The 25,400-nt window shown below is 44.6% G+C and overlaps 1 long non-coding RNA gene across 4 annotated transcripts in view; it reads right to left on the bottom strand.

The window, feature by feature from the left end:
* G630018N14Rik overlaps positions 1-25,400 on the bottom strand; it is an 85,284-nt gene that overhangs the window by 37,813 nt on the left and 22,071 nt on the right. For 3 of the 4 annotated variants that reach the window (XR_003950526.1, XR_003950525.1, XR_003950527.1), the window contains 2 exons: positions 5,838-10,024; positions 4,588-4,681 (listed from right to left, as the gene is read on the bottom strand). This is a non-coding gene — a long non-coding RNA (RIKEN cDNA G630018N14 gene). Of the gene's footprint in view, positions 1-4,587; positions 4,682-5,405; positions 5,504-5,837; positions 10,025-25,400 lie in introns of all 4 variants that reach the window. The other variant, XR_003950524.1, reaches the window with a different exon arrangement.

Below are 25,400 nucleotides of genomic sequence, written 5' to 3' on the forward strand. Positions count from 1 at the left end.
TAAGGTTACTATTGCTCTGATAAAACAGCATGACCAAAGCAACTTGGGAAGATAGGGTTTATCTGTCTTATTCTTCTATGTCACTGTTCATCATTGAAGGCAGTCAGAATAAGAACTCAAATATGGCCGGAACATGGAGGCAGGAGCTGATGAGAAGGTCATGGAGGAGTGATGCCCAGATGTTTGCCCCATGGCTTGCTTAGCCTGCTTTCTTACTGAAGCCAGAGTCTTCTGCCCTAGGGACGAGCCCTCGTACAAGCAATCACTAATTAGAAAAATACCCCACAGGCTTGCCTACAGCCTGATCTTATGGAGGCATTTTCTCAATTAAGGCTCCTTCCTCTCAGATGACTCTACCTTGTGCCAAGCTGACCTAAAACTAGCCACCCCTCCTCCACATGCAGGCATTTGAATAGCTGGCCAAACTGAAAACTGGAAAACAACAACAACTGGCATTAAAGTGCATCTCAATTACACTAAAACTTGATGGTAGTAAAAAAAAGCTCATCAAAGCTCTGCCCCAAGGCTTGGCACAGTAAACGAGAAGGGAGGAGTGATAGAGAACAAACCCAAGAAGAGCTTGCAGGCCTATGAGTCTTAGGAGTGCAGAGGAGAACTTTGGGGCTGGAGTCAGTGCAGGGGACACCAGCAGAAGTGGGGTTTGTTATTTGGTTTTTGTTGTTGTTGTTGTTTGGTTTGGAGGTTTGGGGGCTTCAGGTTTGGTTTGGTTTTGATTTTTGATTTTAGTTCTCGAGTTTTGGCTTTCCTTTTCTTCTTTTCTCATTTGAAAAGGATGCCTCAACTTCCTGGGGCCAGTTACAGTAAAGCAGCAACCCGATCTCAGCTGAGTGCTTGAGATTCTCATGTCAAAGCCACACAACACGCCTCTCTCTGCTCAGAAACCCTCTCTAATGGATGCAACCTAACAGCAGTTGCTAAGAGCAATGCCAGCTGGCTGTTTTGCAGCAGGAAACACAGCAGGAAACACGCTGAGACTTGCAGTCTGAGCACCATTGGCTACTTTATATAGAAGCCACCAAGCCACTGAGTGTTTCAGAGGCAGAAGAATTTATCCCCCACACTAGTGATCAAGTCAGAGATCAAGTAAACATTCACAACACTCATCCTTTTATCTTCCTTCCCTCCCTTTTCTGATGACAACTTCTTTAGAAATTAATCAAAGTAGCCAGTATTTAACTGCACATAGAATTGCTCATACTTGTGGGGTATTGTGGGGCCGTGAAAGGCAGCCTGTTTTGGTTGAATGAGGCTTGCTCCGGTAACCCAGTAGAGACCCAGTAGAAAACTCCACAAGGGATGGAACAGTGAACCACATTCCCAGAGACAGGTGCCTGACACCACAGAGCCCCCAACTCCATAATTCTGTGTCTATCAGTCACATAGATAAAGCCCCAAGCTTCTGGCATTCTGGCTAGACTCCACCCGCCACAGTTACCTGACTATAGCCAGGTATGCTCCTCCCCACAGTTACCTGGCAACAGCAAGGTAGCCCAGCCCACTATAAAAGGGGCTGCTTGGCCCCTCCTCTTTAAGTTCTCACCTTTCTTACTCTCATCTCTAGCCCTCCTCTCTCTCCCCTTTACCCCCTCTCTCCACATGGTCATGGCCAGCCTCTCTCTCTTTCTACCTTCTCTCTTTCTCCCTGCCTTTCTATAGTGAAGCTCTAAAACCATAGACTCTGCTCATCAATGCCCACCATACTTGAATGATGGGTTAGGCTTTCCCCTAAAGAGCCACATCTAACCTCCTGCCGGAAGGCCTTCTGCGCTCCAGCCACAGACCAGACCAAGGACTCTCACTCTCATGGGAACCACCCAGCACCCCTTCTCTCCCTACCCTGTTCTTCCTTCAGCCCCGGGACTGACCGAGCCACCCCCGGGACCCCATTTTGTTCTCAGCTCTTCTACAGTGGCCAGCAGTGTCTGAGATGCCGGAGACTGAGAACCTGTTATCTCTGGCCTCTGTGAGGCCCAGAGACCTAGGACTGCACCTTGTCCATCCCCTGAGGGCTGGGTCCGTAGCTTCCCACAGCCAGACACCCACCAGGGGCTGCATAGAAAGCACGCGGCAGTCCTCCGCATCTGCTCACCCAGAGCACCGGAACTCTAAAGGGATGCGGGCTTTCTCCCACTCCCTTTATTCTCCCACACCCGCTGCCCAGCAGGTTATCATGTCATATTTTGGAATATACATACAGTGTATGTCTGAATCCTCAAACATTGGTTATGTCATGTATAGTAGAAACACACCGCTGGCCACTGTGGAAGAGCTGAGAACAAAATGGGGATCTCGGGGGCGGCTCAGTCAGTCCCGAGGCTGAAGGGAGGAGAGGGCAGGAAGAGAAGGGGTGCTGGGTGGTTCCCACGAGGGTGAGAGTGCCTTGTGTTGTCTTCTTCTTCTATAGCACACAGGAACATAAATTTCCTCCTTTGTGAAAACAGTGACCAGTGATCAGCTTTTCCCCACCTCTGAGGATTTCCTAAGGACTTTGGGGTGCAGAGCTTATGGAGGCAAGGGTACCCAGAGCACAGGAGTGGTGGGCAGGGTTCAGCACTAAGGTTTCCTGTGTGTGGCTTTATCATATCACAGTAATTCTTCAGTAAGCTGAAGAGAAAGAGAGAAAGCCAAGAAACCATTTCAACACTCCCTTGTGTCTTATTTTTACTTCATAAATGGTGAAAGTTGGAAAGAACATTCTAGAAAAGGAAGCAGAACACAACAGTGGAAGGGAGGCAGGGGAGAGCAAGAAGTGTGTGAGGAACACCTTAACATCTCGAAGAGAGAAGATGGCTCAAACTCTCATCTCTTTTGGAGCTGATTACTCAAGGAGAAAGGCAAGCTCAGTAGAGATTCCTTCCAGGAAATCTACCCCACACAGGAGGCGCCATATATGGTTACTATGGTAACCACTGTAGTGAGGCGCTGGCATGTGGCTGGGCCTGTACTGTGTCTTCCACATCCTTCTTGGTTTCTCCAGAGACTGGAGGCAGCAGTTTGTGAGCATCGTTGAGACACAAGATCTTTAAGCTCTGACCTCAGGCCTAGTATGCCTGCCCTGGTATGCCTGCCCTGGTATGCCTGGACTCCAGAGCTCTGAAGAGTGAGCACTGTGACTCCCACTAAGATAGTAAGCCTCCACCTACATTTTAAGCTTATATGTGTGAAAATGGGGGGTATTGTAGAGGCTTCTTTTTTTAGGATTTCACAGAAGAGCCTTTGAAAATTCTGGACTGGCAAGGGGTGTCATTATCCTAGGAACAGAAGTCAGTCTCCACTCTCTCTCCTGTCTGCCTCCCCCTTTCTCCTGCTTCACTGATAAACAAATTGCCCTGTACCTGCTGGACACTCATCTGATGCTGTAAATCTGTTTTGCTGAGATGATGCCTGTGGTGGTTTGAATAAGAATGGCCCCTATAGATTCATGTATTTGAATGCTTAGGGAATAGCACTACTTGTTGGAGTAGTTGTGGCCTTATTGAAGAAAGTGTGTCACTAAGGCTTTGAAACCTCAAAGCCCAAGCCAGGCCTAGTGACTCTTTTTTCCTGCTGCCTGCACATCCAGATGTAGAACTCTCAGCTACCTCTCCAGCACTGTCTGTCTGTGTGATGCTATGTATTCTGACATGTCAACAATGGACTAAACCTCCAATACTGAAAGCCAGCCCCAACTAAATGCATTCCTTCCTAAGAGTTGCCTTGGTCATGGTATTTCTTCACAGCAATAGGACACTGACTAAGACAGCATCCTTTGTTAGATGAGGTACAGAGTCACAAAACTACAGCAGTGGTGGTGCACAGCTATGAACTAGGGCATATTCACAGTACATATTCTGCCACGAGCTCTCACTATGACACTCATTTTTCATGGATTGCTTCTGAAAGCCACTCACAAAGGCACCAGGTGATCACTCCTTTAGCCCCATTAACAAGTCCTGAAGGTAAAACCCAGAGCCAGTTTCCTCAAGTAACATTCTGGGGACATTTCGTGTCTGCCTGATTCTGACTGTGATGGCTAGTTTTTATGTCAACTTTAGAGTCATGTGAGGAGAGGAAATTTTAACTGAGATGATGCCTCCATATGATTGGCCTGTTGGAAAGTCTGTAGGGCATTTTCTTGTTTGATGACTAAGATAGCAGGTCCCAATCTACTGTGGCTGGTGCCACCTCTAGGCATATTTGTCTTGGGTGGTATAAGAAAGACAGGCCATGGAAAGCAAATGGGTAAGCCTTATCTTTCCACAGCCTCTGCACCAGCTTCTGCCCTTAGGTTCCTGTCCTGAATTCATGATTGAACATCCATGGGTGATAGACTGGGATGTAGAAGAAGGGAAATTAACCCTTTACTCCCCAAGTTGCTTGTGGTCATGGTGCTTTATCACAGCAATGGAAGCCCTAAGACAGAAGCCAAGCTTTGAAGAGAACACAACTGATTCTGCCACACACACATATCCTGGCTAGAAAACTTACCAGCTGTACAAGGAGGACTTAAACAAGCAGACAAATCACCCAGGAGACTCATGGGGACTGAATAGCTGACACAATGGCAACCACTGTGGTTTCACTTACCCTTTGACTTATTCTGCAATTAAACACCGAGGGCATTCTTGTATACCAGTGTCTCGACAGATGTGAACAAGCCAGACCCACTTCTTGCCTCATACTGAAGTACAAGGGAAAGTGAAATTTTTATTAATTAAGCAGCCTAGGTTGGTATCTTCATCTTTAGCTTCTGCCCCTTCACCTCTTCCCTAGCCCATCTCCACTTTCGTTTTGTGGTTTGAGGGTTTAAACTCAGAGCTATGTGCACACTAGGCAATTCTTCTATCACTGAGCCTCTCCTCTAGCCCTGCTGCCCTACCTATCTTTGTTTCTAACAGACTTCCATATGGCCATGGTCCAATGGTATAAGACTCAAATGCCTATTCACCTATCACACCCATCTTTTCTCAGTCTACATCACATTGACATATTTATACTGAGAGTGACCTCAGAGATCATTCAGTGGCTCCTATTTGTTTCACAAGGGAGGAACTCAAAGGCCCACAAAGTTGACCCCACACAAATGGGGCACGCGTCAAGTCTCCCATCCCCCAACATCTGACCGCATTTGTGCCACTATGTGACAGACCTCCCAAGCACACATTTTACTCTCGTTGTCCTCTGAATTCTCTCCAGAAAAGATATGTGGAAAGGTCTACTTAGACTGTATTTCTAGCTCCCTAGAGCCCATGAGCCCACTGTCTTTCAGCCAGCAGACCAGAGAGGGATTGCCACCATAAAAGACAAAATAGAAAAAATGAAAAATGATAGTCTAAAGGCCAGCAAATGTCCAGGTCAGTCAGTCCAGGGCAAAGACAGGAAGACATGAGTGCAAGAGCTCTTACTTAAGTATATAGAGGATTATTTCCTGGGGGATGAGTCAGCAAAGCTGATGCATCATCTCTCCTGTCAGATGAGCAGCAATAAAAATGAGCCTAAATACCTGTACAACAACAACAACAACAACAACAACAACAAAACAATAAAACAACAACAACAAAAAAAAAAAACAGCAATAACAAAGTGTCTAACAGCACAATACCCCAGAAGGTGTAAATAACAAAGTTGGGTTGTATGGCTCATGATCCTAGGACCTGGAAAGTCCAAAGAGGCACATTGGCAAAGATCCACTCAGCAGCATGTGGCAGACAAGTGGGTGTGTGTACAAATTTTTTTTTGCTTCTGAGGTACATAATCCACTACCAAGACATCAGTTGGCATGAATGCTCTCTGAGCATGGTGACCCTCGCCCTCTACTAACCACAACGTGACAGTACCTGTTAACGTCCTTCCAGCTTTCTGCAGTGTTCCAGTGGAGACTAAGCCACCAGCACATGAACCTTGGAAGACAAGTCAGAGGTAAGCCAAAGCCAAAAGTTCATAGAAAGAAGACACAAGCCATGTTAAGGACTCCCATTCAACCCCTGGCATAAATGGTCCAAAGATCTATCGAAAACTATGGAGAAGGTTCAATAAAACTTGGTGACAATAAGACACAAGATGAAAGTTTAGGTCTCAGGCCTTCAGCACAAGTACTCAAACACCAGAATTTAACCAGTCAAAACCCAGGAGGGCCTTTACCTATTCTCCTAGCACAATGCCCATACAGGAAAGGATTACTCAAAGGTACTTCTTGACTCTACATAAGGTGACCCAAGGAGAAGATCTCAGAACACCACTAGCCAGCCTTAAACACCCTTCAGGTTAATTACTGACCTCCGTGTCTAGTATGGTTGGTTTAAATAAGGTAGGTTTCTCCTCCCCAGTTTAATTCAGATATTCAAGAGAAGGTCCGAGTACTTCTGCTTGTTGTTTTCCAAGTGGTAACAGAAATACCTGAGGTGATCCACTTACCATTGTTTAGTTAAGCTTTCTACTGCTGTGATAAAGCACCAGGGCCAAAATCAACTTATGGAGGAAAATGTTTATTTCACTTACACTTTTGTATCACAGTCGATCATCAAAGGGAGTTAGGGCAGGAACGCAAGGCAGGCTCTGAAGCATAACCCATGAAGGAACACTGCCTTACTGACTTGCTTATCCCAGCTTCCTCTGCCTGCTTTCTTATACGATCAGGGCTACCATTTCAGGAATGGTAGTACCCACAATGGGTATGTGAATCTCAAGAAAATGTCTTACAAACTTGCCTACAGGCCACTTGTATGAAGGCATTTCCTCAATTAAGAGTCTATTCCCCCCAAAATGTCTAGGTTTGTGTCTAATTGACACAAGCCAACCAGCATGCTGTTTTTTAGGGTGTCATTCCATGTACTTGCTGCTTAGACTTTTGCTTTAGGCCTGCAACAGGCCAGAATGTCATGGCGGGAGTAGGTAGGGAAGGAAGCCACTCACTTCATGGTGGGCAATGAGCAAGGAAGGATTGAGGAGATGGCAGGGTCTCTCCAGTGACATGACTTCCTACACCTCAGCTCTGCACACTAAAGGTTCTATCCCATTACAAGAGCACCTCAGGTTGGGGATGTCAGTCCCTGGGGAACAGCTGAGACCCAAACTAACAGCACTTATTTAGTTTCTGTAGACTGGGTGTTCAGAGGTAAGAAACAATCAGTCAGGCTCTAAAGTATTCATGTTTGACAATAGTTCCTCATCAAGGACGGTCTGGACACCACCCTTGGGAATCAACGCCCTGACATTTGCAAGCCATAGTTTATTGCTTCTTCTCCAGGCTGCCATCTGTTGAAAGATAAATTATAGAGGAATCAAAACAACAGTCTCCCTCAGCAGATCATTCTTTTCTGAATAATACCACATCTTTTAACACCCCTCTTTGAAAATGAATTTCTGCTGGTGGGGTCTTAACTGTGAGATACAAAGACAGCACGCATAGCCCTAAAACTATGCAAAGCAAAGTCCTGACTGCATAGGCCCCAGCCATATTTATTTTCCCTGGGCCAATAGCATAGTCTTGGGTAGAAGCCAATTCTAAACCAGAGGCATGCAGTAGCCTAAGGTATGAAGTACGGAATCATAGACCATGGGAAGTGGAAAGACATTGAGAGCCTATCTAGACAGACCTCTTTGGTGGACAAAGGACTCCCTTGACCAGAGAAGCTGAAGGTAAGCTGGGAGGTTTAAGGAAAGGTGGCCCTCGACGCTATTATCTCCTGAGTCCCAACCTCAGAGGACTTTTGCTTCTCAGGTCACATGATCAAGAGGCCTGAAGCTAGTGCTGAGCAAACGGAAAGGAGAGGGCAAGGTACAGAGATGGCTGTCCTCCTAAGTATGCATGCTTTTTGTGACCCCATTTGCTTTGCCTTTATTCTTGAATAGCACGTAGTAGCCTGGTTTAAATTTTCACCAGGTGGTGCTGGAGGTTAAGTGTGAAGGAATAACCTCTTGTGTGTTTTCTGGGAAATCTAAAAAGAATATGAAGCCATCACAACTACACTTCCCTATTCACTTTTGATATTTTAAAAAACAAACAAACAAACCAATGCAACTGGAAAAAATACAGCTGAAGAGAACCCTGCAAAATTCACCTTCTTCCTGAAAGAAAAATTAGGGGAGGAGGGAGGAGCTACAAAGCAAAGAGAAAGGCTGTCAGAGTGTGAGTGGCTGGGCCAGTTCTCCCTCTCTGGTAGGCCTCAAGTTCTTGGTTCTCAGAAGTCCATTGCTCAGGAGGCCCTGGGGAAGGAGCTAAGAATTGCTTGTTGTGACTCCATCAGTTACCTTCTGGCCAGCTCAAAGCTTTGTCCACAGCACTGGGCCTGTTGCTCTGGGCTATGCAGGCCTGTTTCCAGACAATAAAGTGTTGTCTTCTGGGATGCTCTGCCAGGACCACCTGCAGACAATGTTTATAAACCCTGGCAGGGACTGATTGATCTCACAATGGGACTGTGTAACATAAACACCCCATTATTCTATAAAAGAATATGCCCAACACCACCTAGATCTTCTAAGAATAGAGCTCCCGGAGTTACAATGTGCACAGCCACTTAAGAAGAAACAGTCTTTCCTTTGAAGCAATATTAGCATTAGCATTTACTTTATGCGGGGACAGAGTGGTATTTTAACCTCTCTGGAAACCATGGTTCAAAACTGGAGCAGAACTCAGAACTCTTAAATTTCCTAGTTTGAGGGTTCTTGGAGTGTCCTGACTCTGGGTGTCTGTGTTTCTGGGTGTGTGCATGCTGTGTCCACGTGTCTGCGTACGTGTGACCTTCAGAGGTTTGCTTATTTGAGCATTCATTTTTTAAAAGGGCACACCCAGAGGAACTTTATGAGGTGACATACTGGAATGTAGTCGCTAGGAAAAATGTTTTTTTAAAAGAGAAAGTGGGTGAAGCCAAATTTGAGGGGAAAAAAAGCAGGGAAGGCAGGAAGAGGAGATCAGTCTGTGATTGGCAGAGATAAACACACAGTAAATAACAACAACAACAACAACAACAACAACAACAACAAACCCACAACACCCAATGAACAATGGCTTCTCACTCCAGAACACAGCCTGGCAGAGTTCATTTCTCAGGACTCAGTTGCTTTTAACTTAACCAATTTGGTGCTCATTAGGCATTAAATATTAAAATAAATAAATAAAGTCATCTGTTAAATAGATGCTATTTATATTTGGAAACAAGAGATCATTTCTAAGCCCAATGGATTTTTCTACAACAAACGAATTTGGGGTTAATTTAAAGCCAATTTCTTCCTTGAAGGGGCAGGAAAGCTGGCGACCATGCCTGTGTGCTGGCTGCTTCCAGGAATGTCCTTTTACCAGAGGTGGGGTAAGTGGAATTATCCTGTCCCTGGATGCAAAAGAGACGTCACATGGCATCAAGATTTATGACCACCAGAGCTGCCTGTGGGAACTTGTAGGAGCTCAGCTACAAATGTCTCTGTTGTCACCATAACATAACTACCTGAGGTGATTACACACTCGAGAGGAAAAATAAACAGTGAACAAAACCGCACCTCCCAGGGCACCAAGGGTACTGGATAGTTACGGAGGATGTCGAGGTGAGACCCACACTTGCAGACTCTAGTCACAGGCCCAGCACTGGAAAATTCCTTTTTCTCTTGCCTCAAAGGTATAATAATGGTGGGGGGCAGGGGGGAGAGAGTCAGTTTTCAAATGAACCATGGAGAAGAACTTAACAACAAATGTAGATTGTGAAGTAAATGCCACACTGAGATTGGATTACTTAAGATGTACTTTGGCTTTGACTCAGCTGGTCTATCAGTAATTTGTGTGGACCGTGACCAAACACCAGACGAAAACAAGTTACCCAAGAAAAGGCTTATTTCTCCTCACTGTTTCAGAGCCCATCGCTGAAGGGAAGCGACTGTGGTAGCACAGTTTATGGTGGAGAGGGATAGCAGAGGTTGTTCACATCCCAGCCGACGGGAAGCAGAGAACACAGCAGGAACAGGGACGCTGTCATCCTCACAGGCCCATCCCTAGCCAAGCACTAGCCAGGCCTCAACTCCTGAAGGTTTCAGAGATCTGGAAAACAGAATCACATGTAGGGAACAAGGGTTCAAAACATGAGCAGGGTATGGAGGAGGTGGGCAGGAATTGCATCTCAAATGCAAAACCATAACACATTCATTGAATGTGCTTCCAGGGAGTCTCAGAAACCTGCGGAGTTTCTGCCATGTTGTGGGATAATCACAGCAAGGTGTCTATAGGCATTGTCTACACTCATGTCTCTTTTAAAGACAGAATATGCTTAAATTATGAAGTAGCCAAGAACAAGAGAGAGCATTCTCTGAGGCAGAAATGAGAAGCAAGTGGCAGGTTGTCACCTCTGAAATACATGCAAGCCATACTTGCCAGGAGGATGGAGGAGACTGAGACAAGAATGAGGAAGGAGACGCTGTGGCTTTCAGGTTCCCGGCCTGGGCAATGCAGCCCACCCTTCCCTCGAGCAAAGGAAGGGAGCCTTATGTAAATGGATACCCCAGTTATGAGGAGACCCTGGTGGGGAAATGTGGCCCTTCTCTCTTGCACCACAGAGCTTTGTGCCATGTCTGAAACATGAAATGATCTAGTTAACTATGAATAAGTGGATGGGAATGCAAGTGAGCAAGGCACGATGGGTACCCTGAGGAATAAGGAAGTTCTGCTCAGCATAGTGGCTATAACCATGATGAAGAACAAGGTAGCACAAGGCTCAGAGGATACAAGGAATGGAGGTGTCTTCCTTGACCTACATACCAAGTCTTTCTCAGGAAGCCTGATCACAATACATGCCTGTACAGGGTCCAGCCCCAGGCATCACGGCTCTGTCTAATGGAGTAACAGCATCCTGTAAGACAGGCTCACTGTACTAAAGAAGGGAAGGCCGCTGAATGCCTGTCTGGGTAGTAGAATGGGGCATATCCAAATTCTGGGTAGTTGAATGAGGCATATCCAAATGTATTCTCAAGAACCTGAACTGAAAGATGGTAAGTAGCCAACAATGAGATTGATGCAAAAAATGATAGGGAAAAGCCATATACAGGTCAGTCCATGAGCAGTCCAGAGTATAGAGGAAGGGTACATTGTGATCAAACTAAGTGTCCTCTTCCACTTGTCACGCTGCTATGACAGAATGCAATAGTTTATAAAGGAAAAACATTGCCGGGCGTGGTGGCACATGCCTTTAATCCCAGCACTAGGGAGGCAGAGGCAGGCAGATTTCTGAGTTCGAGGCCAGCCAAGGCTATACAGAGAAACCCTGTCTCGAAAAACAACAAAAAACAAAAAACAAAACAACAACAAACAAAAACAAAAACAAAAAAAAAGGAAAAATATTATGCTGGCAAAGGCACAGGAGGTTGAAAAGTCCAAAAGGATGGAGCTTGCATCCGATGAGCTTCTGTCAAGGATGTTGGCTGCTTCATGACTGGATGAATAAGGACAAATACATATGTATTGAGAAAAAGCCTAATTTTCATAACTTATTATTCTGAGGCTCCTTCCCCCAACTCAAATGCCTTCCCAGTTTCTGTTGCACTGGGAAATTAGGGTTCAAATATACAAACTTTGAAGGAACACACTCAAACCATCACACTGAATAAATTATAATCAGATGCAGCGGTAAGTTGTAGTAGGAAAGATATAGAATCCCTCTATGAACCATGGGACTAGTTAAACCATGGCAGCAGTGGTGATCTGCAAGGATGGCGCTGAAGCCCTGCTGAAGAGTCCCTTAGAGCCATCCCAGTACTAGGTGGCCGTCCAGATTCAGTTAAAATGAAGTGAATGCTGGAAAGTGTGGGGCTGCGGACAGGTTTGAATAATAGACAAACTCAACACAATTTATGAGAAGAGAGCCTCTGTCACAGAAGGTCCGTCTGATGCTGGTGACACAGCTGTGTTTCTTATTTGCTTTTCTTTTTTTTTCTATTTTTTATTAGGTATTTAGCTCATTTACATTTCCAATGCTATACCAAAAGTCCCCCATACCCCCACCATTCCTCTACCCACCCACTCCCCCTTTTTGGCCCTGGCATTCCCCTGTACTGGGGCATATAAAGTTTGCAAGTCCAATGGGCCTCTCTTTCAAGTGATGGCCTATTAGGCAATCTTTTGATACATATGCAGCTAGAGACAAGAGCTCCGGGGTACTGGTTAGTTCATATTGTTGTTACACCTATAGGGTTGCAGTTCTCTTTAGTTCCTTGGGTGCTTTCTGTAGCTCCTCCATTGGGGGCCCTGTGATCCATTCAATAGCTGACTGTGAGCATCCACTTCTGTGTTTGCTAGGCCCTGGCATAATCTCACAAGAGACAGCTATATCTGGGTCCTTTCAGCAAAATCTTGCTAGTGTATGCAATGGTGTCAGCGTTTGGAAGCTGATCATGGGATGATCTCTGGATATGGCAATCACTAGATGGCCCATCCTTTTGTCACACTTCCAAATTTTGCGGCTTGCCAGGCCCACATTTTGCTGACTTGTAGAATTACCACTGGACTACATTTCCCATGCTCCTCTGCTTCCCACGGTCTTGTAGTTTGACCAATGGGAAGCTTTGCTGGGAGATGTTCCCTGGGAGAGCCTCCTCACATCCCTCTCTACACTAAGCAGCATCTGCATCACCTTAGCATCAAAGCGGAAGTGATTACTAGTTTCAGTTCTTTGGAAACTAAAACTGAGTGGTTAGAACCAAACGCTGGCTGAGCCCTGCAGTTGGAGGACAGAGTTACTCACATATACTTTAGTAGAAATATCCATTGCACCGCCACACACAGGGAGGACAATAAATACAGCCATACCCAAGATAGGCCAGGAGCCCCTTAGCTTCAGCAACTTGAAATCCAAGGGTCAAGAGGCTGCAGATCTAGGCATGGAGATTTGTTCAATCTAGCCACTTTTCATAATAGAAACTTTAGATCCACAAAGTCAAGGAGTTTGACAGAGAAAAACTAGAGCAGTGTTGCTCTTCACCACTAGAGGAAATCTTAAATGAACCAAGCTGCATAGTCTAGGAAACTTAGGTTATTTGTGGTGACATGAAAGAAATAAATCCTGGTTGCATTTTTTAAAAAAAGAAGCAGCAGATGATGTGTGTGATGTCTGCAATCTTTTTGTTGTTTCTTTTTCATTTTATTTAAAAAATCTGAATCTATTGCAAGCAGCTACTTCTCTCCTCAGCCCCTCTTCAGTGCTGTGACTCCCATGCGCTCAGGGATAGGCCCAGCTAAACCATGACAACCACACTGGTACTGAGACAAATCAGGGGATCCATCCTCAGTGGTCCACAGTCAGTTGGAAAACATTGTTCCAGAGTAGCTAAAGCATCCTTAGTGAAGTCCATTTCCTGATGGTTAATTTCCTAATGGTTAAGAGGAGGGCAAAGATGGTGGTGAATAGTTCCATTTGATTCCCAGCTATTGGGCTCTCCCTTGATTTTGAGCAGATGGACTGTCAATCAAACAACCAGTCAGATGAGCTTTTAGCCAACACCAGCTATTTTGAGTACTCTACAATGCCTTGAGGCAACCATGCGATGATCACACATGCTCGTTCTGACTCCAGAAGGTACAGCCTCAACTAGAACTGTTTCACCTTGTATCCAGACCCTTTGCTCTTAAAGGGTCTCTGCAAACCATCACCCTCTAGAGTGGAGGTGGTCTCCTCTAGTGCCCTAACAGAGAGGTTGCAGCGATTGTTGCAAAAGCAACAGTACTTCAGCTGATGCAAGCAAGTTTGTAGCAACTGGTAGAAATCTCCTTTCTTAAGCTGTAGGAGCAGGCTGCTCTGGTATTTTACCATTCAACTCAAGGAAAGGCTTCTCTTGAAGCCTTCTGAGCTGACAGCGTGAAGAGAGAGGCTGTGGAGGCAGCACAGTGGCACTGACTGCTGATCAATCATCGGCCAGAACTCAGAAGTGGCAAAAGTATTGGGCTCTGTGATGGCGGAAGAAGAGGAAGATGATGATCGATTCAATAGAATGGCCAGAGCAGGGAAGAGGAAGGGCAGTGGAAGCAGAAAAAAAACAGAAAGCAGAGGCTGTAGGATAGAAGACTCTAAGAGCTAGAGAAGAGAGGTTGTAGGCTCTAAATGTCTATCCTTCAGAGTCAAGAATCTCTAACGTTCAGTTCCTGAAGGATCTAATGCTAGTTGTTCTCAAAGGTTGGGGAATCTTGATAGCCCTGCCTAGAAGCTACAAGTTGGTGAGCTGCTGCCAAGGACTAAGGAGTCCCAACTCCCTAGGCCTACACCAAGCTGTAACACATGCAGGGCTGAGGGTCCCTCTACTAGAGTCCGGCATGAGAGCTGTGGCACCAGAGGGTGTCACCTCCTGTCGCTCCTACCTGGCTGCGGCTGTCTCTATGATGAAACTCAGGGGACACCATTGCTGAAAAGACAGCCACTTGCTAAGCTACTTCCTGAGTGGCGGGGATCAAAAAGACTCCGGCCAGCTGATTGGTGGTATCAGTGTCTGGAATAAAATCCCAGTGGGGACCAAATTCACTCCGTTGAAACATGAGAAGTCTGCTAGGAAGTTCCTAAGAAGTGTTTTTTGCTTTTCTTTCTGATTTAAAGAACTAGAAAGAATTGGTTAGGATTTATTTGAATATGAGATATCCATCTGAAGTACATATTAGCATTCAATCTCCATTGTGATTATGATATCCAAAGGTAAAACTGGACAGAATCCTTAAGTGATGATTGGAGCTCTGCCCTCATGAATGGCTCAGTTCAGCTTCAGATGGGTCTGGGCTAATTCTGGATTGTTATAAGAACAATTGACTGTGTCCCACACTAGTTCTCTGTCTCTCACCCCATGATATCTAGTGCCAACTTGGGACCCTGACAGCAAGAAAAGAAGCCATCACTGGATGGGAAACCCTTGATCTGGGGTCATAACTATGACCCAAGCACCCCTTCTTTTGTAACTACCCAGTCTGTGGCATTGAAAAGAAAAGACAGACTAAAGGAGTCCTGACTCTTTACTTCCACTAAATATCAGCTCTGTGACTCTGGCTAGCTCTGCACGAGGCTGGCCTATGATAGTCGAGCCAAACATGAAACTGTCCTACACAAGAATAAGACTGCCACAGGAATGTAGACGAGATCAGCATCCCAAATAATATTACAGAACAAAGAATTCACTTCTTGGGCATGAACACAGCTTCCCGTTTGTGTGATGCAGAATGATACATCTTCCTGACTGTTTAAGAGTCATTCAGTCTGGGTTTTGTTTTACTAGCAGCCTCAAACATCCTAACAAACAGAGAATGTGCATATAAATGACATGAAAATGGAGTAGAAAGCACAGTGTACATGGAGTCCCCTGTATGTTTGTAAACACCAGGCAGAAGCTTAGACAGCAGACCTCCACATAGTCAGCGGCTCCTTGGGAGACAGTCTTGATTTCCCTTCCGACTCAATGCCTGCTGCTGTTATTCTTACAGTCTGGCTTGTTACTTCACAAAGCTAGAACAACTGTGGCCACAAGCCAAGTCTCTGAGAGGGTCCTGGGCTCTCTCATATGCCGAAGGAGTGGGACCAGGTAAGGAATTGATTGAGATGTGGAAATCTTGAAGGAAACCCCTTTACTTCCTAAAGAACTCTGAGCAACAAGCTCTCTCTCAACAGCCATGCCCAGTCTCAAGATTCAGATCATGCCAATTCCTCTCCTCAGATGGACTCTTAAATCTCACTACCCATACAGTGGATGGAAGATGCCTGACTGGAAAGAACTGTAACAAAATAGCACACATTGCATGACTTATCAACAAAAGAAATGTATTACTTGCCATTCTGAAAGCTGGAAGCCCGAAATTTAGGTGCAGGTAGATCAAGCAAGGGTCTGGTGATGACTCAGTTCCTGGACAGTTATGACAGTTTCTACCTATGTCATCCAATGCAAAACCCTGAGCAGATGGGGAGACTATCTGGAGTCCTTTTAGTAAAGGCATTAATCTTATTTGTGAATATTCCACCCTCTTGTCACAATTACTTCTCTAGGTCCCATCTTCTAATATCACAGCCAAGACAAAAGATTTTGTAGAGACAAGAACATTCTAGTTATAGTCGACTGACTGAAACATTACTTTCAACATTTCTTGTTTCTTTCATTTAGTCACCAAAATTGCTTGCAGGACTGTTACATTATACCAGCAGCTCAGGTGGAAGCTCTGAGCAGGTGGTAATTGGGAGAGACCTGTTCCAGCCTGAATGGAGGTTGCTAGTAAGTAGCAAGATATAAATAATCTCAACTACAGATGGAGTGGCCTGGGAGAAGAGGGAAGAGAAGGCTTCCCCAGTGGGAGAGCTTCTACCTGAGATGAGCCAGAGGAAGTTTCATCCTGCCTTATCACTATATAGATTCAGTTGTCCCCTCTTGGCCCAGATGCAATATGCTGTTCCTATCTCCAGCATGCTGCACCTCACTAAACCCTGTCCGGGTTGCTCACCCTCTGGAGAGTCTGCAGCCTCTGCACCAGAATACTCCGTCTCATTTCCTTCACTTAAGGGGCCCAGCTCGCTCCTTGCTCAACTTCAAGCTTCCAAAAGACCCAGGGTGTTTATTGGCCATAGCTACCTCAGTGTCTCCCTAAAGACCAGAGTCTCATTCCCAATTTAATTAAACTAGATGCTGGAGAAGCAAGTGCTAGCCAGTGAACTGGACATCTCCAACATCTGGGATAGTGACCAAAAGCCACACACTGGGACTCCCTGCCCTGAACTTCTGTGACACATCTGATTTGTGCAACGGTGGAGTACAAAGGAGCTTGTCTTACTACAACTCTCACTGAGAAATATTTCCATCACAAGCCTGGATAACTGAAATAGCAGCAAAGAATGAGTCTCGTGACACGTGACAAAACTTCTCCCCATGTGTATTGCATTGTAGCCCTCTCTGTTCTCTCTAGGGGAATCTAAAATCTCTGGTCTAACCTGATCCTTCTATTCTAATATGTCTAATCCTAATCTGTCCTGTTTTTCTTTAAATGCCAGAAGTGTCCATTAAATTCACATTATGATCAGCAGGAACCAAAAGACCTTGCCCTGAGTGTTTCTGGTGGGATGCTCCACAGAGAACACTGAGTTTCCCAAATAAACTTAGAGCCATCTCAGCTCTCAAGGAGCCACCTTGTGGTCTGGGGTCAGAGATAGTGAAACGGTCATATTAAAAATTAAAACATGTGCTCTCATTAGTTTTTTTCAACATAAATGCCATATTATAAAACTGATATGTCTTTTTTCCCCCCTTAGACAAGCTGTAATTAAATCAGTGATTATTTTACCATGGCACCAAGGTAAAATGAGAAGATGAGGTGTGTTGTCCTGCTTCAGGGACAGTGGTTGCCACATAATGGGCCCTGCCTAGTTTCAGCCCTTTCTCTGATTATTCCACAAGGGACACCTCGGCTGTCTGCTCGACAAATAATGTGTACCCATAGGGGGAGTTGAGAATGACTCCCTGTACAAGGAGAATGCATGCCGTTGCTGCTGTTGTTGTTTCGGTTTTGTTGTCGGTGCTGAGGATGGAACTCAAGGCCCCAGGAGTCTAAGGAAGCACTTTGCCATTGGACCACACTCTGTACTAGACTCTGAAAGGACATCTTCAGTTCCCAAGCTGTTGCTGTTAAAGCCCCCTTTGCCAGCACTGCTCCACCAAGCCAGGGCAGACAAGATGTCTATGGACCAGCCAGTTAGTACTTAGGCAGGCTTCTCATGGCATCAAGACTTGACAGCAAACGAGAAGTTTTTCAGAGTAACACCAACATGTGAACACTATTCATGGCTGTGATCCCACAGAGTGCAGTGATAGGAACTTTGTTCATAATAGGTCCCTGTGACATAAGCTATAATTCAGCTTCCGGGTTTGTTGTTTTTTTGTTGTTAGTGGTTTTACTTTTGTTTCACAGTTTTAAGAATGAAAGATCCGTGCCTCGCTTCGAGGCCACACAGCAGCCAGGAGCTGGATATTAGTTCAGAGCCTCCTGACCTCTGCTTCCAATCAACAGGCTTTCTCAGGATGGAAATATTCTGTCTCCACCAGCAGTAGTGACTGTCCACCTCAGGTCTGGAACAGAGACCCTGAAGATGGTTTCGTGGCCCTCTCTTGATGTATGCACTGCAGAAGGCTCCTGTGGAGAATAGAAAGTATTGCTTCTAAAGTGCTTCTGCCTGAGGCAACTGTAACATTCTGGGAAAGAGGGGGAACTTTTAAATGGAGGAGCTGGCAGGAAAGTCTCACTTCTGGTGGGCACAGCTCCACTTGGGATTAAGCAAATAAACCCACCTTAAAAAGCCATCAGCAGGCTCAGCCCACTGTGTAGATTTTTCTATTGCATGTCCAGGATAAACTACCACCTTGCTCCACAGTGCATTAGTCCAGCATGAGCCATGATGAAAAACATTATAATCCACTAAGCAGCACACTCAATGAAGTGTTTCATTAGCAGGTCTGGGTCCTGATTGATCTTCAGTGCCCAATGGCAGCTGCAGGCAGGCATTTCTACATGGCCAGAGTTTCACGGGTACTGATTCCCTGGGGAACATCAGATTAGGCTTTGTCCTCACCAGGGACACACAACCTGCAAAGGATTGTGACACTGTCACAACACATCTTACTCAGGCTGTCTTTACTTTTAATATATGCGAAATTAATATATATTTATTTAAAATCCAGTCCAGAAAGTGTCTATGACATTTATAAAATAAGCCTGTTCTCCTTCCCAAATCATCATTGACAACTTGTACTAGTGAATTCTTCTGTAACACAATTCTTGTCAAAAAACAACTTAAGCAATGACGGGCTTATTTTGGCCCAACTTTCAAGGGTGCAGGGTCTCATGAAGAAGAAATCAGGATGGCAGGATCTTGAGGCAGTTGTTTACAGCTAGGAAGTGGAGAGAGATGAATGTGGGTGTCAGCTCACTTTCTTCTTTTTAAAAGTCTAAGACCCCAGTCCACAGATTGTGGCCACCAACAGTTAAGGCGGCTCTTCCCAGCTCAGTTCATTTAATTTAGGCAATCCCTATAGGCACACTCAGGTGCTTATCTCCTAGGTAACTCTAGCTTATGTCAAGTCAACAGCATCAGCCAGTCTAGGATCCTGCTCCATCTGCTCCATCCTGTGTCCATACAAACATGTGTCATGTTAGTCAATTTTGACTGTTTCCAAACACTTTTATTATTTTACTTGGTGAGGCTCTCAACTGTGTGCAATATGAAGAATCCTGCACCCTTACTGAGAGCTATACAGTCATCTGTGAGGCATGATTTCTGGACATTTGACCAGTTGAGCAAGATGATTTCTTTTGGTACTGTTTTTCCAGCAGAAACAGTAACTAGATAACTTATTTTATTTAATTTAAAAATATACTTACAAGGCTGGAGAGGTACCTTAGTAGTTAATCTTAGTGGTTAAGAGCACTAGCTGCTCTTCCAGAGGTCCTGAGTTTAATTCTCAACAACCACATGGAGGCTCACAACCACCTACAATGGGATTTGATGGTCTCTTCTGGCATATAGGCATACGTGCAGACAGAACTCTTATACATAAAAACCATACAAACTATTTACTTACTTATTTTTGAGAGGAGAGGGGTATATGCATGCAACAGCCTGGGTATGGAAGCCAAAGGACAACTTTATGGAGTGAGTTCTCTCCTTCCACTAGGGGAGTCCCCAGGATTGAACTTGGGTCATTGGGTTTGATGGCAAGGGCCTCTACTTGCTGAGCCATCTCCCACAGTTTACTGATTCTTTATGACTTCTGTGGTATATTGTTCATAGTCTGGCCCTGCCCCCATCATGGATGCTGTCATTTCCCAACAAGGCAAATTCCTAAAAGCCAAGTGGAAGGGATCTGGTGCTGAAGGTTGCTCTGCAGGGCATTCTTTTGGTTTTAATGTTGCTTAAATGTATCTTGAAATGAGCCAGACTATCAGTGTGCTGTCTGGATGTTATACAGGGAAGCTTGCCTTAGGATTCCTTCGGGGTCAGCAATGTTTTAACATGTCCAGTGAACACAACCAAAGGATGTTCCTTACCAACCAGAAGTGTAGGACAAACTCTGACTAAGAAGAAAAGGTGGAAGCACACAGGTACAGGTGGTATAGGTGGAAGCAAAGCATGTGGCTTTAGGAACCCCAACTTGGTTGAGGTGTAATTTATGTCCCAGAGTACTCATCCCTTTGAAATGTGCAGTTGGATGGCTAACAGGGGGTTATGGAGCTGCGACCCATCACAACAATCTGAGTTCATATTCCAACCCTGAATCGAGTAACCACGCATCTGCTTTCTGTCTCCGAAAAGTTGCTTTTCCTGGAAATTATATAAAGTGGAGTCATGCAATAGACAGTCTTTGGGAAATGACTTCTTTCACTTAGCATAGTACACTAGTGGTTTATTCATGTTGAATATGCACTTATAATTAACTGGTTCCTCTTTATGGTGAAGTACAGCTATTCCGTATATCCATGGAGATTGGTTGTCAGATGCCAGAGGATGAGAGATGTACAGATGTTCAAAACCCTTACATAAAACAGCATAGTGTCTGCATATAACCCAACCTCCTCCTCCACCTTGGGTGGCTTGTAATGCCTATGTACCCATACAGCATGAATGCTGGGGAGATAGTTGTCACATTGTGCTAATCAGAGAACAATGGCAAAGGGAGTTGGGGTTCAGGAAAGATGGTTTTGATTCACAATGGTTGAATCCATAAGCATGAATCCTGCAGACATGAGGGCCAGTTGTATTCTTCCTTTGTAGTGACACAGCAGTTTCTTTACTCATGTCCCAAGTAGGTATTTGTGCTGTTTCTACTTTTGTGGTCTTATAAACACAGACTCTTTAGTTGTTATTGCTGATGCTACTATTATTACTGAGACTCAGTTGAGCTATATTGTTTGTACTTAAGGGGTCCTCCTGCCTCAGACTCATAAATAACTGGGATGGTAGATACCTGCTCCAGCACTCAGGTTAGCCCTTTTGCCTAATGCTGCTGTGAATGTTTGTATTACAGTCCCTGAGTGAGCATATGTTGCACACATTCTCATTTTTTCTTGTGTAGATTTCACCAAAAAGTAAAATTCTTAGGTCATCTGCTAATTCCATAAGCAATATTTTAAGGAACTCTCAAGCTAGTTTAAACTGCTTTCCACATAAAGAATGGAGCTTTGCAGTTTGCTTTAAAATGTTTTAAATATATTTGAGTATTTGGCTTACATGTATGCATATGTGCATCATGTGTATGCAGTGCTTGTGGAAGCTAGAAGAGGGCATCAGATCCTCGGAAGCTGGAGTTTATAGTCCACAGTGAGCTGACATGTCAGTGGTGGGGACCAAATCTGGGTCCTCTGCCAAAGTGGTTTTAACCACCAAGTCATCACTCTAGCCCCAAATTTTCCCTTAAAAAACAAATTTTAATAAGATGATTGATGAACCCCTTCCGCTCGACTCGAGACTCGAGCCCCGGGCTACCTTGCCAGCAGAGTCTTGCCCAACACCCGCAAGGGTCCACACGGGACTCCCCACGGGACCCTAAGACCTCTGGTGAGTGGACCACAGTGCCTGCCCCAATCCAATCGCGCGAAACTTGAGACTGCGGTACATAGGGAAGCAGGCTACCCGGGCCTGATCTGGGGCACAAGTCCCTTCCGCTCGACTCGAGACTCGAGCCCCGGGCTACCTCGCCAGCAGAGTCTTGCCCAACACCCGCAAGGGTCCACACGGGACTCCCCACGGGACCCTAAGACCTCTGGTGAGTGGACCACAGTGCCTGCCCCAATCCAATCGCGCGAAACTTGAGACTGCGGTACATAGGGAAGCAGGCTACCCGGGCCTGATCTGGGGCACAAGTCCCTTCCGCTCGACTCGAGACTCGAGCCCCGGGCTACCTCGCCAGCAGAGTCTTGCCCAACACCCGCAAGGGCCCACACGGGACTCCCCACGGGACCCTAAGACCTCTGGTGAGTGGAACACAGCGCCTACCCCAATCCAATCGCGTGGAACTTGAGACTGCGGTACATAGGGAAGCAGGCTACCCGGGCTTGATCTGGGGCACAAACCCCTTCCACTCCACTCGAGCCCCGGCTACCTTGCCAGCTGAGTCGCCTGACACCCGCAAGGGCCCACACAGGATTCCACACGTGATCCTAAGACCTCTAGTGAGTGGAACACAACTTCTGCCAGGAGTCTGGTTCGAACACCAGATATCTGGGTACCTGCCTTGCAAGAAGAGAGCTTGCCTGCAGAGAATACTCTGCCCACTGAAACTAAGGAGAGTGCTACCCTCCAGGTCTGCTCATAGAGGCTAACAGAGTCACCTGAAGAACAAGCTCTTAACAGTGACAACTAAAACAGCTAGCTTCAGAGATTACCAGATGGCGAAAGGCAAACGTAAGAATCCTACTAACAGAAATCAAGACCACTCACCATCATCAGAACGCAGCACTCCCACCCCACCTAGTCCTGGGCACCCCAACACAACCGAAAATCTAGACCCAGATTTAAAAACATTTCTCATGATGATGATAGAGGACATCAAGAAGGACTTTCATAAGTCACTTAAAGATTTACAGGAGAGCACTGCTAAAGAGTTACAGGCTCTTAAAGAAAAGCAGGAAAACACAGCCAAACAGGTGATGGAAATGAACAAAACCATACTAGAACTAAAAGGGGAAGTAGACACAATAAAGAAAACCCAAAGCGAGGCAACGCTGGAGATAGAAACCCTAGGAAAGAGATCTGGAACCATAGATGCGAGCATCAGCAACAGAATACAAGAAATGGAAGAGAGAATCTCAGGTGCAGAAGATTCCATAGAGAACATCGACACAACAGTCAAAGAAAATACAAAATGCAAAAGGATCCTAACTCAAAACATCCAGGTAATCCAGGACACAATGAGAAGACCAAACCTACGGATAATAGGAATTGATGAGAATGAAGATTTTCAACTTAAAGGGACAGCTAATATCTTCAACAAAATAATAGAAGAAAACTTCCCAAACATAAAAAAAGAGATGCCCATGATCATACAAGAAGCATACAGAACTCCAAATAGACTGGACCAGAAAAGAAATTCCTCCCGACACATAATAATCAGAACAACAAATGCACTAAATAAAGATAGAATATTAAAAGCAGTAAGGGAGAAAGGTCAAGTAACATATAAAGGAAGGCCTATCAGAATTACACCAGACTTTTCACCAGAGACTATGAAAGCCAGAAGAGCCTGGACAGATGTTATACAGACACTAAGAGAACACAAATGCCAGCCCAGGCTACTATACCCGGCCAAACTCTCAATTACCATAGATGGAGAAACCAAAGTATTCCACGACAAAACCAAGTTCACACAATATCTTTCCACGAATCCAGCCCTTCAAAGGATAATAACAGAAAAGAAGCAATACAAGGACGGAAATCACGCCCTAGAACAACCAAGAAAGTAATCATTCAACAAACCAAAAAGAAGACAGCCACAAGAACAGAATGCCAACTCTAACAACAAAAATAAAAGGGAGCAACAATTACTTTTCCTTAATATCTCTTAATATCAATGGACTCAATTCCCCAATAAAAAGACATAGACTAACAGACTGGCTACACAAACAGGACCCAACATTCTGCTGCTTACAGGAAACCCATCTCAGGGAAAAAGACAGACACTACCTCAGAGTGAAAGGCTGGAAAACAATTTTCCAAGCAAATGGACTGAAGAAACAAGCTGGAGTAGCCATTTTAATATCGGATAAAATCGACTTCCAACCCAAAGTTATCAAAAAAGACAAGGAGGGACACTTCATACTCATCAAAGGTAAAATCCTCCAAGAGGAACTCTCAATTCTGAATATCTATGCACCAAATGCAAGGGCAGCCACATTCATTAGAGACACTTTAGTAAAGCTCAAAGCATACATTGCACCTCACACAATAATAGTGGGAGACTTCAACACACCACTTTCTTCAAAAGACAGATCGTGGAAACAGAAACTAAACAGGGACACAGTGAAACTAACAGAAGTTATGAAACAAATGGACCTGACAGATATCTACAGAACATTTTATCCTAAAACAAAAGGATATACCTTCTTCTCAGCACCTCACGGGACCTTCTCCAAAATTGACCATATAATTGGTCACAAAACAGGCCTCAATAGATACAAAAATATTGAAATTGTCCCATGTATCCTATCAGACCACCATGGCCTAAGACTGATCTTCAATAACAACATAAATAATGGAAAGCCAACATTCACGTGGAAACTGAATAACACTCTTCTCAATGATACCTTGGTCAAGGAAGGAATAAAGAAAGAAATTAAAGACTTTTTAGAGTTTAATGAAAATGAAGCCACAACGTACCCAAACCTATGGGACACAATGAAAGCATTTCTAAGAGGGAAACTCATAGCTCTGAGTGCCTCCAAGAAGAAACGGGAGACAGCACATACTAGCAGCTTGACAACACATCTAAAAGCCCTAGAAAAAAAGGAAGCAAATTCACCCAAGAGGAGTAGACGGCAGGAAATAATCAAACTCAGGGGTGAAATCAACCAAGTGGAAACAAGAAGAACTATTCAAAGAATTAACCAAACGAGGAGTTGGTTCTTTGAGAAAATCAACAAGATAGATAAACCCTTAGCTAGAGTCACTAAAGGGCACAGGGACAAAATCCTAATTAACAAAATCAGAAATGAAAAGGGAGACATAACAACAGATCCTGAAGAAATCCAAAACACCATCAGATCCTTCTACAAAAGGCTATACTCAACAAAACTGGAAAACCTGGACGAAATGGACAAATTTCTGGACAGATACCAGGTACCAAAGTTGAATCAGGATCAAGTTGACCATCTAAACAGTCCCATATCACCTAAAGAAATAGAAGCAGTTATTAATAGTCTCCCAACCAAAAAAAGCCCAGGACCAGATGGGTTTAGTGCAGAGTTCTATCAGACCTTCAAAGAAGATCTAATTCCAATTCTGCACAAACTATTTCACAAAATAGAAGTAGAAGGTACTCTACCCAACTCATTTTATGAAGCCACTATTACTCTGATACCTAAACCACAGAAAGACCCAACAAAGATAGAGAACTTCAGACCAATTTCTCTTATGAATATCGATGCAAAAATCCTCAATAAAATTCTCGCTAACCGAATCCAAGAACACATTAAAGCAATCATCCATCCTGACCAAGTAGGTTTTATTCCAGGGATGCAGGGATGGTTTAATATACGAAAATCCATCAATGTAATCCATTATATAAACAAACTCAAAGACAAAAACCACATGATCATCTCGTTAGATGCAGAAAAAGCATTTGACAAGATCCAACACCCATTCATGATAAAAGTTTTGGAAAGATCAGGAATTCAAGGCCCATACCTAAACATGATAAAAGCAATCTACAGC

Source organism: Mus musculus, chromosome 13 (assembly GCF_000001635.26).
Source record: "Mus musculus strain C57BL/6J chromosome 13, GRCm38.p6 C57BL/6J".
NCBI classification, from domain to species: Eukaryota; Metazoa; Chordata; class Mammalia; order Rodentia; family Muridae; genus Mus; species Mus musculus.